This window comes from Neolamprologus brichardi, unplaced genomic scaffold (assembly GCF_056152115.1).
Source record: "Neolamprologus brichardi isolate AB-2024 unplaced genomic scaffold, ASM5615211v1 NODE_ptg000036l+_length_2141236_cov_1, whole genome shotgun sequence".
Classification (NCBI taxonomy): Eukaryota; Metazoa; Chordata; class Actinopteri; order Cichliformes; family Cichlidae; genus Neolamprologus; species Neolamprologus brichardi.
In genome coordinates this window covers 1,689,469-1,703,075 of record NW_028270138.1, presented here as the reverse complement: position 1 = coordinate 1,703,075, position 13,607 = coordinate 1,689,469, and positions in this window count along the sequence as shown.

Here is a 13,607-nt window from a genome sequence, read left to right as displayed (position 1 = left end):
TTCACAGCTTCTCTCTGACAGGTTACAGCCACTCAGTCTGAAAAATAAAAGACAGTCTATACAACAAATACTTATGTAGAGTTTGTTAATACATTTCACAACATTAAATCTTGACTTTCTATTTTTAAAGGAAACATAAACATACTAAGATACAACATCATATGGATGAACTTTAATTAATAATTCAAAAAACAAAATGTTTTCTGATCTGACCTCAGAGTATTCAGTTTACAGTTTAAACGTTGTAGTCCAGCAGATAGAAGCTTCTCTCCTGAATCCTGCAGCTTTCTGATACTCAGGTCCAGCTATGTCAGACTAGAGGACTGTGAGCTGAGAACTGAGGACAGAGCTTCACAGTTTTCTTCTGAGAGTTCACAGATGTTAAGTCTGAAGATAAAAACATTAATAAAGATTGTTGTTAAAGTGTAACCAGGGTGCAAGAGCTTATTGTCTTGTGCTGAGTAGGTTAGTAAAACTTCACTTTAACTTTGAAATGAATAAAAATGCTATGAAACAAGGATAACTGGATAAAGATATAAACAAAAACATACATCAAACATATAAACAAACAGAACTAAACAGAATACAAATTGAGCTGACCTCAGAATATTCAGTTTGGCGTGTGGACTCTCCACTGCAGCAGACAGAAGCTTTACCGCTGAAGCCTTCAGGCTGTTGGTACTCAGGTCCAGCTCTCTCAGACTACAGGACTGGGAGCTGACCACTGACAACAGATTTTCACAGCCTTCCTCTGAGACGTTACAGCTCCTCAGTCTGAGAGAGAAAGGGAAAAAAATAAAACAAAAATCCCAAACAATATATGTGATCAAATTAAATTTGTTTATATGTTGAACCCTTTTTTTTAAGTTTTATTTTAAACCTATGAGACTATGAGTGCTACCAATCCAGTGCACACAATTGGTACCTTGATGGTACCTTGCTCAGGGGTACCACAAGTTAGCTATTTGGATTCGACCCCTGACCTTATGATCATGGGGCAACCACTCTACCGACTGAGCTAATAATTCTGTGTACACTATCATACAATATTAACTAAAACAATTATTTTAGAAAGTTTTAGTAATTCAATAATCATTATGCTCATTACCTGTGTATTGTGAGGAACACTGGATTTTAAACACTAGCTGTATGAAACTCTTCCTGTTAAAGGTGCGTATAAAGGAGATGAGCTGTCAGGATATATCAAAGACAAAGCAGAGATCCATCCAGTTTCTTCCACTAAGCCCACAGAGGGACAGACAACCACTCTCACTCACACCTGCATGAAGTTTAGATCACCAGGTAACCTAACTGCATGTCTGTGGACAGTGGGAGGAAACTGTAGAGGACCCAGAGTGAACCCACTGTAATTCTGTGGGAACACTGGTGATGGAAGCCTTACAGTTACATATGGTTACTGACAAGAAACATGACCTTAGAGGCAATTTCAGTAATGAAGACCGAAGTTCTCCCTCCATACGGAAAGAAAACAAGACAGCACAGCAGAGATTTATATTTAAAAAGGGAGAGTGTGCACTGAAAGTGAGATACAAACTTGAACTTAAATTACGAACATAAAACAATGTTAAAGTGATCTTTGAACTCAGCATTTCTGATTTATTTCCCATGTTTTTAACAATGAAGCAATGAGTTCATGTTTACTTACAGAGCTTTGTTGGAGGGTTTGACCACTGGCAGCATTCTCAGAAGAGCCTCCTCTGAAGTAGAATATTTCTTGAAGTCAAACTCATCCAGATCTTCTTCTGATGACAGTAAGATGAAGGTCAGAGCTGAGCACTGAGCAGGAGACAGTTTACCTGTGGAGAGACTTCCTGAAGTCCTGTATTGTTGGATCTCCTCCACTAGAGAACGATCATTCAGTTCATTCAGACAGTGGATCAGATTGATGCTTTTCTCTGCAGACAGATTCTCACTGAGCCTCTCCTTGATGTACTGGACTGTTGCTAGAGTGATTCCTGAAATACTTCCTGTCTGTGACATCAGGGCTCGTAAGAGAGTCTGATTGGTCTGCAGTGAAAGACCCAGGAGGAAGCAGAGGAACAAGTCCAGGTGTCCATTTGGACTCTGTAAGGCCTTGTCCACAACACTCTGGTAGAAGTGTTTCTCTGTAGATTCTCCGGTTTCAGACTTCTGGGAGGTTTTTTGTTCTTCCAGCAGATTGAGTCCAGAGTTGATGAAGGTCAGATGGACATGAAGAGCAGCCAGAAACTCCTGAACACTCAGATGGATAAAGCAGAACACCTTGTCCTGCTAAAGTCCTCTCTCCTCTTTAAAGATCTGTGTGAACACTCCTGAGTACACTGAGGCTTCTCTGATATCGATGCCACACTCTGTCAGGTCTGATTCATAGAAGATCAGGTTTCCTTTCTGCAGCTGATCAAAAGCCAGTTTTCCCAGAGACTCCATCATCTTCCTGCTCTCTGGACTCCAGTGTGCATCTGTCTCAGCTCCTCCATCATACTTGACCTTCTTCACTGTGGCCTGAACCACCAGGAAGTGGATGTACATCTCAGTCAGGGTCTTGGGCAGCTGTCCTCCCTGCCTGGTTTCCAGCACATCCTCAAGAACTGTAGCAGTGATCCAGCAGAAGACTGGGATGTGACACATGATGTGGAGGCTTCGTGATGTCTTGATGTGGGAGATGATCCTGGTGGCCTGCTCCTCATCTCCTCATCTCTTCCTGAAGTACTCCTCCTTCTGTGGGTCAGTGAACCCTCTGACCTCTGTCACCATGCCAACACAGACAGGAGGGATCTGATTGGCTGCTGCAGGTCGTGTGGTTATCCAGAGGCGAGCAGAGGGAAGCAGTTTCCCCCTGATGAGGTTTATCAGCAGCACATCCACTGAGGTGGACTTTCTAGGGTCAGTTATGATTGTAGTTTTGTGGAAGTCCAGAGGAAGTCGACACTCATCCAGACCATCAAAGATGAACACAACCTGGAAGTCTTCAAAGATGCAGATTCCTGCTTCTTTGGTTTCAGTAAAGAAGTGATGAACAAGTCCCACCAAGCTGAACTTTTCCTCTTTCAGCACATTCAGCTCTCTGAAAGTGAATGGAAATATGAACTGGATGTCCTGGTTGGCTTTGTCTTCAGCCCAGTCCAGGGTGTATTTCTGTGTTAAAACTGTTTTCCCAATGCCAGCCACTCCCTTTGTCAGCACTGTTCTGATTGGTTCATCTCTTCCAGGTGTGGCTTTAAAGATGTCTTCTTGTCTGATTATCGTTTCTGGCCTGTCTGGTTTCCTGGATGCTGTTTCAATCTGTCTGACCTCATGTTCATCATTGACCTCTGCAGTCCCTCCCTCTGTGATGTAGAGCTCTGTGTAGATCTGATTCAAAAGGGTTGGGTTTCCAGCTTTAGCGATCCCCTCAAACACACACTGGAACTTCTTCTTCAGAGCAGATTTAAGGTTACGTTGATATACCGTAGGAAAATGTTCTGGAAAAAGAATGCAAAACATTACGTCTCATTTCTTTAAAGCATGAATATTTGGCTATATGTTGGTCCATCTCTTAAGACAATAACAAATGTTCTAGTCATCCATCCATCCATTTATATTTTTCCGCTTATCCAGGGCCGGTCAAGGAGGCAGCAGCCTAGGTATAGAAGCCCAGACAACCTTCTTCATGACCACTTCCTCCAGCTTGTCTGGTGGAACATCAAGGTGTTCCCAGGCAAGCCAAGAGATATAATCTTTCCAGCGTGCTCTGGGTCTGCCTCAGTGGGACATGCCCAGAACACCTCACTTAGTAGGTGTCCAGTAGGCATCCTTGTCAGACCCAAACGACCTCAACTGGCTCCTTTCGATGTGGAGGAGCAGCGGCTCTACTCTGAGGCCATCCCAGCTGGCCGAACCTCTCACTCTATTACTAAGGCAGAAGCCAGCAGCCCTTCAGAGGAAGCCCATTTCCACCGCTTGTATCTGCAAACTTGCTCTTTTGGTCACTAACAACATGACTATAAGTGAGGTTAGGGATGTAGATCGACAAGTGAGACTTTCGCTTTTAGACTCAGCTCTCTCTTCACCATGACGGACTGGTACAGTGTCCACATCACTGCAGCAGCAGTACCACCAATCCGTCTGTTCTCCCGTCACTTGTAAACAAGGCCCCGAGATACTTGAACTCCACTTAGGGCAGGAACTCATTCCTGTCCTGGAGTGAGCACTCAACCCTTTTCCAGCTAAGGACCGTGACCCCAGATTTGGAGGTGCTGATTCTCATTTCCACCACTTCACAATCAGGCATGAACTGTTCTGGTACGAGCTGGAGGCCATCACCTGATTAGGGCAGCAGTACCACATTATCTGCAAAAAGCAGAGATCAGATTCTAAGACCAAACAAGGGAAACCCTTCCGCCACTTGTGGGAAATTCTGTCCATAAAAATTATGACGAGAATCTTCGGCAAAGGGTAACACGGGCAGAGTCCATCACCCACCGGAAACAAGTCCGGCTATGCTAACCAAGCTCCTGCAACAGGTGTATAAGGACCAAATACCCTTAGCAACAGGCAAGACACTCCATACCTCCCAAAAGATCACTCAGAGTGACACTGCTGAATACCTTCTCCAGGTCCACAAAACACATGTAGACTGATTGGACAAACACCAATGCATCCTCAAGCATATTTGAGAGGATAAAGATCTGATCCAGTGTTCCACAACCTGGATGAAAACCACATTTTTCTTCCTGCATTCGAGGTTCAGACGGACAGACGGACTCTCCTTTCCAGCATCCTGGCATAGACTTTCCCAGCAAAATTGTATAGAGGCTTGTCAACCAAGACATCCAGAGTCTTCAGGAAACCTCATCCACTCCAGGTGCTCTACACTGTAAACCCTAAAGTACAATGGGCTCAAAAGTTTTATAATCATAGAAATCAAAAGTAGCAACCAAGTCAAAACACCGTAAAAATTATAAGCAGATTCAACTTTTACTTAAGTGATCTTTATTAGAATAGAAAGTTATGAGTAAATAAAACCTTCGTGTCAAAATTATTAAGTTAAGAGGCTTGATGACATCATGGCGTATGTTCGTGAACCTGAACTACATACTCTGAAAAGTTTTCAAGATGGCGGAGGTCTGAAGCACAGTGAAGTGAAGAAAAGCAAAGCAAGAAGATATGCAAGTAAAATGAAAGACAACGTTTTCTGTGTGTTTTTTTATTCTTTGAGCTGCTGTCGATTGTTACCAGAGGAATGTTGCGTCCGTGTTGAGTCATTTCAGTTGAAAAACAGTTTTTTGTCGAAGAGTCGGCGCAGATTTTGGAGCTAACTGCTCACTATTTTAATGCAAGCCACCTACCAGTTGTTGGGAATTATTATTGCCAGTGGTTTACTTATTTTCACCATAAGCGTTGAGATATGGTAATGGTTACGTTTTGGCAAAATATGTTTTACATATTAACCTAATAACCGCCACGGTGTAAATGTGGGCAAAGCTAGCTGTCTCATGGTAACGAGAGTTGTGGTTTTTCTTTTCATTCGAACAGCTTGAAGTGGGATTTGAGCATTAAACACAGTTATCGCCAAGCTCCGAGGTAAGTTTTTTTTTTTTTATTGTATTTTAATATTGTTGTATTATTCGTGTACTGAAGAAGACAAAATACAGGTCGGCAAAATTATATATGAATCCCTCCCGGGCCAAGTAAACATTCACCTACGTCGAGCACATTTGGTTTGAATGCATAAAATATACACACACAAAAAAAAAATTGCTCGCACCATTTTAATGTGATGTTTTACAAAAGCTGTTTTTCATCCGGAATTAGGCCCTGGTTTAGAGAAAAATCTATTGTTGTAGTTAATACTTAATACTAAAAACGGTATTTGGCCGATGGTTGATTTATTGTTCATACTGTGTAGCCGGTAAAATATTTAAATATCACTGTTTTATGTCCACTTTTTTCCTTATCAAACCATATGTTCTAAAACACGTTATAGGCACAAGTTTAAAAAGCTATAAACATGTAGGGTTACATTACCAATAAAAAATTTCATGAACACATTTAAGATGTTGTACAAAAAGGGACATTTTTGCTTGGCATTATTTTATTTTTCTATTTTAAATATATAAATGGCAAAAAAAAATCTAAAAGTTTAAATTTAGGTAGGCTACTAGTGTAAACTACACACAGGTTCTAATCATTTTATCATCAAACTTAAGGACTTGTTGATGAAATACTTTTCGGAGAAACAGCAGCAGTAGTAATTGCAGTTTGAACTGAGCACATGGTTTTAGTATAATTTAATCCCCTGTTTCTTAGCTTAGATGTGGGATTCTAAAGAATCAGGATTTTATCAGGAACCACCAGCCTCTAATGGTAACTTATAGTATATTAATTTATAGAATGAGTAAAATGTATTTAATGTATTGAACTAATACTACTTATTAAATACGTTATAGGAACATACACCAGGGACCATTCCAGGAGGAGGAGTTGATTCATTAAGCGCTTTTGGACTTGGTCCTTTAATTCAATTCAATTCAATTTTATTTATATAGCGCCAAATCACAACAAAAGTCGCCTCAAGGCGCTTCATAGATACAGAGAAAAACCCAACAATCATATGACCCCCTATGAGCAAGCACTTTGGTGACAGTGGGAAGGAAAAACTCCCTTTTAACAGGAAGAAACCTCCGGCAGAACCAGGCTCAGGGAGGGGCGGCCATCTGCTGCAACTGGTTGGGGTGAGAGAAGGAAGACAGGATAAAAGACATCCTGTGGAAGAGAGACAGAGGTTAATAACAGATATGATTCAGTGCAGAGAAGTCTATTAATACATAGTGAGTGAGAAAAGTGACTGGAAAGGAAAAACTCAATGCATCATGGGAATCCCCCGGCAGCCTACGTCTATTGCAGCAAATGCATAACATAAGGGAGGATTCAGGGTCACCTGGTCCAGCCCTAACTATATGCTTTAGAAAAAAGGAAAGTTTTAGGCCTAACCTTAAAAGTAGAGATAGTGTCTATGTCCCGAATCCAAACTGGAAGCTGGTTCCACAGAAGAGGGGCCTGAAAACTGAAGGCTCTCCCTCCCATTCTACTTTTAAATACTCTAGGAACAACAAGTAGGCCTGCAGAGCGAGAGCGAAGTGCTCTAATAGGGTGATATGGTACTACAAGGTCATTGAGATAAGATGGGGCCTGATTATTTAAGACCTTGTATGTGAGGAGCAGGATTTTGAATTCAATTCTGTATTTAACAGGAAGCCAATGAAGGGAAGCCAAAACAGGAGAAATATGCTCTCTCTTTCTAGTCCCTGTCAGTACTCTTGCTGCAGCATTTTGGATTAACTGAAGGCTTTTCAGTGAGTTTTTTGGACATCCTGATAATAATGAATTGCAGTAGTCCAGCCTGGAAGTAATAAATGCATGAACTAGTTTTTCAGCGTCACTCTGAGACAGGATATTTCTAACTTTAGAGATGTTGCGCAAATGGAAGAACGCAGTCTTACATATTTGTTTAATATGTGCGTTGAAGGAAATATCCTGGTTAAAAATGACTCTAAGGTTCCTCACAGTGTTACTGGAGGCCAAGGTAATGCCATCCAGAGTAAAAATCTGGTTAGATACCATATTTCTAAGCTTTTCAGCGCCGAGTACAATAACCTCAGTTTGATCTGAATTAACCTCTTAAGACCCAATGCCCCCTGATACGGGGGCAAAAAGCAGGAGATCAGGTAGGCTTGGGGCTTAAGAGGTTAAGAAGCAGAAAGTTAGCGGCCATCCAGGTCTTTATGTCTTTAAGACATTCCTGCAGTTTAACTCATTGGTGTGTGTTATCTGGCTTCATGGACAGATAGAGCTGGGTGTCATCTGCATAGCAGTGAAAATGTATGCTATGTCTTCTAATGATGCTGCCTAAGGGAAGCATGTAATGTACCTGTAATACCTACAGCATGTTCTAATCGCTCTAATAGGATATTAGAGCGATTTATTTGTCACATGCATAGTTATACAAGTATAACACACAGTAAAGTGTAACCTGAGTCGCTCCTCGACTTGTGCAAAAATGGGGGGGGGGGGGGGGGGGGGGGGAGTAGAGGAAGAACATTATATATATGATATATATAATTTTTGAGACTAGTAAGGGCACTGGGTTTCTAAAGTGAAATGAAATGCAAATGCAAATTGTGCGTCCACTCCTCAGACACACGGACAAAATCATTGGAACACTACCATTTAAAACATAGCCATTTCTCCAAAAAATCTCCTGTTGATTGACAAGCTGTTGATTGACAAGCTTGATTGACAAGCTCAGATGACCTTTGCACTTCGTCGCCTAGAGATTGTCAAGGAAGACCCAATAATCGTCGAGTTCTTACAGAAATAGCCCGCTCTTCGCATTGATTCACAGGTTAAATGTTTTCCTTTTTTATTTATTTGAGTAGATTTTTCAGAAGTGTTTAACAATTCTTTTCCTTTTACTATTTTGTAGATTTGTGCTGCGTTTCATTGCATCACAAACGTGAACTTGTGAAACCAGTTTTTTTCTGAGCTGGACAGACTGACACCCAGACTGGTGACCTTGTTGAGACAGAAACCAGCTCAAACTGGCCAGACTGCAGAGGCTCTGGGTGGCATGCTGAATGTATATGATGAACAGGTAAAGTGTAACTGCATGGTGTAAATAACATTACGTAGTTGCATCAAAGTAGGTCTGGGTCAGTTATGTTCAAATTAATCACCAAGACATTTTAATTTAGTGAATAAGTAAGTTTTTGAATTTAAAATACCAACATCAATCCCATTTACATTTGTATATATACACAAATTAGTGTTGCTGTATGAGGAGTTTAGTTTTTTTATTTTGAAGATGCTGGACAGCTTAGATATTTCATGAGAGGTGAACTGAACTGAGCCAGACTGAAGCGTGTAAATGCACTTGTGAAATACATTTGCCTTCTTAATTTGAATCTTGTCTGTCTGTGCAGCAAGAACAGGACGCTGATATCAGACGTTTTCCGGTCCTGCACGGTCTTCCAATATACCTACGGGAGGAGGAGCCACAACTCTTCAACGTTTGGAATGTAAGTACTTATTATCGATAATGTGTTCAATAAATAGTACAGGTTAAATGTTGGGTCACAGATACTACTATATTTACAGAATGTGACATAATAAGCCGAATGGGGTCCTGTCTTAGGTTCCATTGTCTGCAAATCTGAAACAGAAGCATGCGTATTAAAAAAGGAGCACGGGAGTTCCAATGTTAACAAAATTAAAAGCTGTGCTGGTCAATAATCCAAATGTGCAGACAATATAACCTAACTAGAAAGCAATGAGCACATTAATTCCAACAATTGTATACTCCAGCACATCCTGTTGCAAATAAATAGTGAACTCCCCTTTGCTGGTCTTAAGTTGTAACGGCTTTGAAAGATTTTTGAATCCAGACGGTGAGCCAGATAAGTCCCAAAATTTAATTCCTTCTTTTATGTGTCATTACTGACCTTAGCTGAAAACGTCATCCAATCACATGCTGTGATTTTTGTGTAAATTACTAACAAATACACACAAACCAATGCTGTGGAAAACATTCCTTCCCTGTTGGAATTTATAATAATTAAGCATCTTTTTTCCGTGTAACTATTAAATCTGTGTCTTTAATTCAAAACTGTTTTTGTCCTTTGCAGATGGAAGAATCACCAGAGCCAGACATCAGCAACACCTCTGTTGGTATTCTGACCATTGTCAACAGTACAAGCCCAACGCACTTCAGTCCGGTCAGTGCAGCAGCTGTAGTGGAAGATGAGCTTGTGGTAGGAAACATTCCCAAGTGGGCTGATGCATTTGTCTTGTTGTTCAGATTGCTTTATGTCTTGCATCTGGACTATCCAAAAAACCTGGTTAACACATTCATCCAGAAACTCCTGATGGGCCTTGAGGATGGTAAACAGTTGAAACCATGTCTTCTTCGCCTCAAAAACAATCTTTTACTGCCAGAGTAGCAGGTACAGGTGCTGGCACTATACTGCTGGCAAAATTCAAACTGTTCCACTGAAGTTGATGCCTCACATGACTAGTTGGACTAAACTGTAGTAAAGTTTCATACAAAGATCTGTAGGTTTAGGACATCTGCTGCTATCTGTTCCCCATAGCCTGAGACAGAGAGTGAGACAAACATGCATCTAGATAGCTTTTTGTATATGGTGGGTGCATTCTATTTAACTTAGTCTTATAATGAAAACGTGTAAGAAAATGCTCATACATATCTTTCTGTTTTAAATGTTTCCTAAATTCTATTTTTAAAAGTTTTAAAAGGGAACAACTGGAGAAAATAATGATGCACTATATTATTTGTTATAAAAATACTATTTATGTTGAAGATTAAGGGAAAAGCTAAAGAGTAGACTGAGACTATTTATTTTGTTTAAATGTTTATAAAAATGCCTTTTATTAGTTTTATAACAGCATCAGGCTGATACATTTATGTTGTTTCCAAAATTATTTTTAAAAGAGAGCCAAAAAAAAGGCTGAAGCACTATATTGTTTAAAATGTTCAATGTACAAGTTGTACAATAAGCACTAAAAACATGTTCAAATGCAGAAGCATGTAAAGTTTTGTGCAGGTGGTTATAAATAAACTTGCAATTGCAATTCTGTCTCAGCTTTTTTTTTCTTTACAGAAAGACCCTGTCTATGAAGGGTTACACTTAGCGTGCGGTTTAATAGGTATTAGGTAATTAGAGTTTTTATATCTGTGAAGGTTCTCAGTCATCCAGGTCATCGTAGTCAAAGGAAGCACTCAAAACATGTGGTTATCCTAAATGGGCGTAAATAAAGTCAGCAAAGAGGCACAGAAAAGAAGATCAGACACCAGCGAGGGAGAATAAGAAGGACAGACGCAACAACATTGTCATCCCCTATGTAGCCGGTGTATCAGAAAAACTCAGGAGAGTTTTCTCCAAGCATGACATCCCGGTGCATTTCAGACCCAGCAACACGCTCAGACAAAAACTGGTTCACCCGAAAGACAAAACGCCAAAACACAGACTTAACAATGTGGTGTTTGCTGTACAGTGCAGCGAGGAATGCCCAGACCTCTACATTGGAGAGACCAAACAGCCACTTCACAAGTGCATGGCACAACATAGAAGAGCCACCTCCACAGGACAAGACTCAGCAGTCCATCTGCATCTAAAGGTCAAAGGTCACTCTTTTGAGGATGCCAATGTTCACATTTTGGACAGAGAGGACAGATGGTTTGAAAGAGGAGTGAAAGAAGCATCTATGTCCACTGTGAGTGACCATCTTTGAACAGAGGCGGTGGTTTACGACACCAACTCTCTGCCATCTATAATCCAGCTTTGAGTTCCCTCCCCAGACGCCTTAACGCCCACTCACATCCTGGGCCATCTGACCTCAGGAATTCGCATGATAAGGTGGGGCCAGGTTTCACAATGAACTCACCCGAAACTCTGGCTGATTGGGACCCACACCCAGTTCCACACCTTGGCTCAGGCGATTAGAAGATCATCAGGGGGTCCTTTTGTCCCTCTGTGGGGGGAAACTCCCACTAGGTTTAAATCTGGGACTCCCCATCATTTGACCTTAGAACTGAAGAAGCTTCTTGGATGAGAGGTGAAACGTCTTCAAGCAACTTAAAGAAGTCCAGACACTTTTCTTTGCAAGCTCCTTAGACTAGAGTTTATATAAGTTGTAATATTTAAGTTAGTAAAGTAATGAAATAAAGTTCAAATAAAATAAAATATACAAGTTTAGTGAAATTAAACTTTGTAAGTTACTTAAATACTAAGTTACAGGTTGGAGGTAGTTCAATTCTTTGATTTTATTCAGGTCATATTTTTTAAGTTACAGTGAACTTATAGTTTTTAAGTAAGTTAACTTAAAAATTATAATGTAATCAGTTTCCTCATGAATGTTGAGTTCACTGGACTTATTCGGGTTTACAGTGTACCCAACAAGGAGTCATTTATCTCTCTTAGGGACCTCGCCCCCGGAGACAGGTAAGTCGTCCCCTCATCCACAGACTCTGCTTCTTCTACAGGAGGAGGAAGCCGGTGGGATTAAGGAAGTCCTCAAAGTATTCCTTCCACCGCCCGACAATATTCTCTGTCGACGTCAGCAGTGCTCCACCTGCACTATACACAGTGCAAGTAGAGCACCAGTCTCCCTCAGACTGCAGCTGAAGCTCTGCCTGAGGTGTATGTTGAAGATCTTGCAGACCGGGGCCTCTGTGAGGCGTTCACACGCATGTTTAGTTGTGCCAGGTCTGTACAGCATCCTGCGGCATCCTGGTGCCACGTGCACTTATGGACCCTTACGTTCAAACATGCTGTTCATTAAGTACAAACTGTGATTTGCACAGAAGTCCAAAAACAAATCACCACTCGGATTCAGATCCAGGAGGCCGTTCCTCCCAATCACGCCTCTTCAGGGCTCACTGTCATTGCCCACATGAGCGTTGAAGTCTCCCAGTAGGACAACAGTGGTTGTTTAATGACTGTTGTAGTCATCAATCAGCTTAAACGCTTACAGAAATGCTCTTACTGCAACAGAGACGCTCAGCCAGCTCCTCCTGCTTCAGTCTCCTCAGGAAGTTCACTATGATTGTCACAAGTGCCTTTCTGCTCCTCTCCTCCTCATCCTCCCTCTGACTCTCTAAGCATTCTGGGTCATCTGGACTCAGAACCTTCTGGATCTTCTTCAGCTCGTTCTTCACAAAAGTGATGATGTTGTCCTCCAGCAGCTGGAACAGAATACTTTATGAATGAGCCAATCAGACTGAAATCATATAATCATGAAATCATGTAAACACATAGTGTGGATCATTAACCTGATGTTTACACCTCTGATGAAGTCTCAGCTTTGTTTTTATACCAAAGTAGTTTACACGGAGTTTGTAGTTGCAGAGAAAGACTCAAATCATTTGGAATTAAATGTTTTTCATTTACAAGGTTTAGAGGTTCTTTCAACAGTGAAATCCAAGATAAATAATCATAATTATAATATTTCTGACTGAGTCAAAACTGAATTTGTGAACCAGAACTGAATCATTGTAAAAATCAGCAAAGTACACAAAGTCTGTACTTTTGTTTAAGTAGAAGGACAACTACTACTATTAAAAACTACTCCAGTAAAAGTTGAAGTACTCATTAAACTTAAAAGTAATAGTAAAAAAGAAAGCAGCTCTTTGGAGGACGTTTCTACTTTTAAGAAGTAGAAAGTTCAGATATTTGTTTAAAAATGTACGGAGTAAAAGTAAAAAGTAGTTACTACTCAAGTAAACTACAGATACCTGAAAATAGTAATTAGGTTATATAATAAAGTATTTGTACTTTGTTCTCAGCCCTACAGACAATCCACTGGTCTACAAAGAGCAGCATGGAGATGACTGTGAACAGAACAGATGTAACAGTAGTTGTTGTACATGTACAGACCATAAATATGGAGTCCAGCTGTGTTTGATGCTGCTGGGCAGACTGACCACTGGGAACCTCTGAGCTCTGCTGCTCCACTCTGTGGAGGAACCATGAAGGATTAGATCAACACAGGATAAAGATCCAGGAGTTTCTGCTCAAATAACTTCATCTGAATCAAGTTTGTCAAGTTTTAAA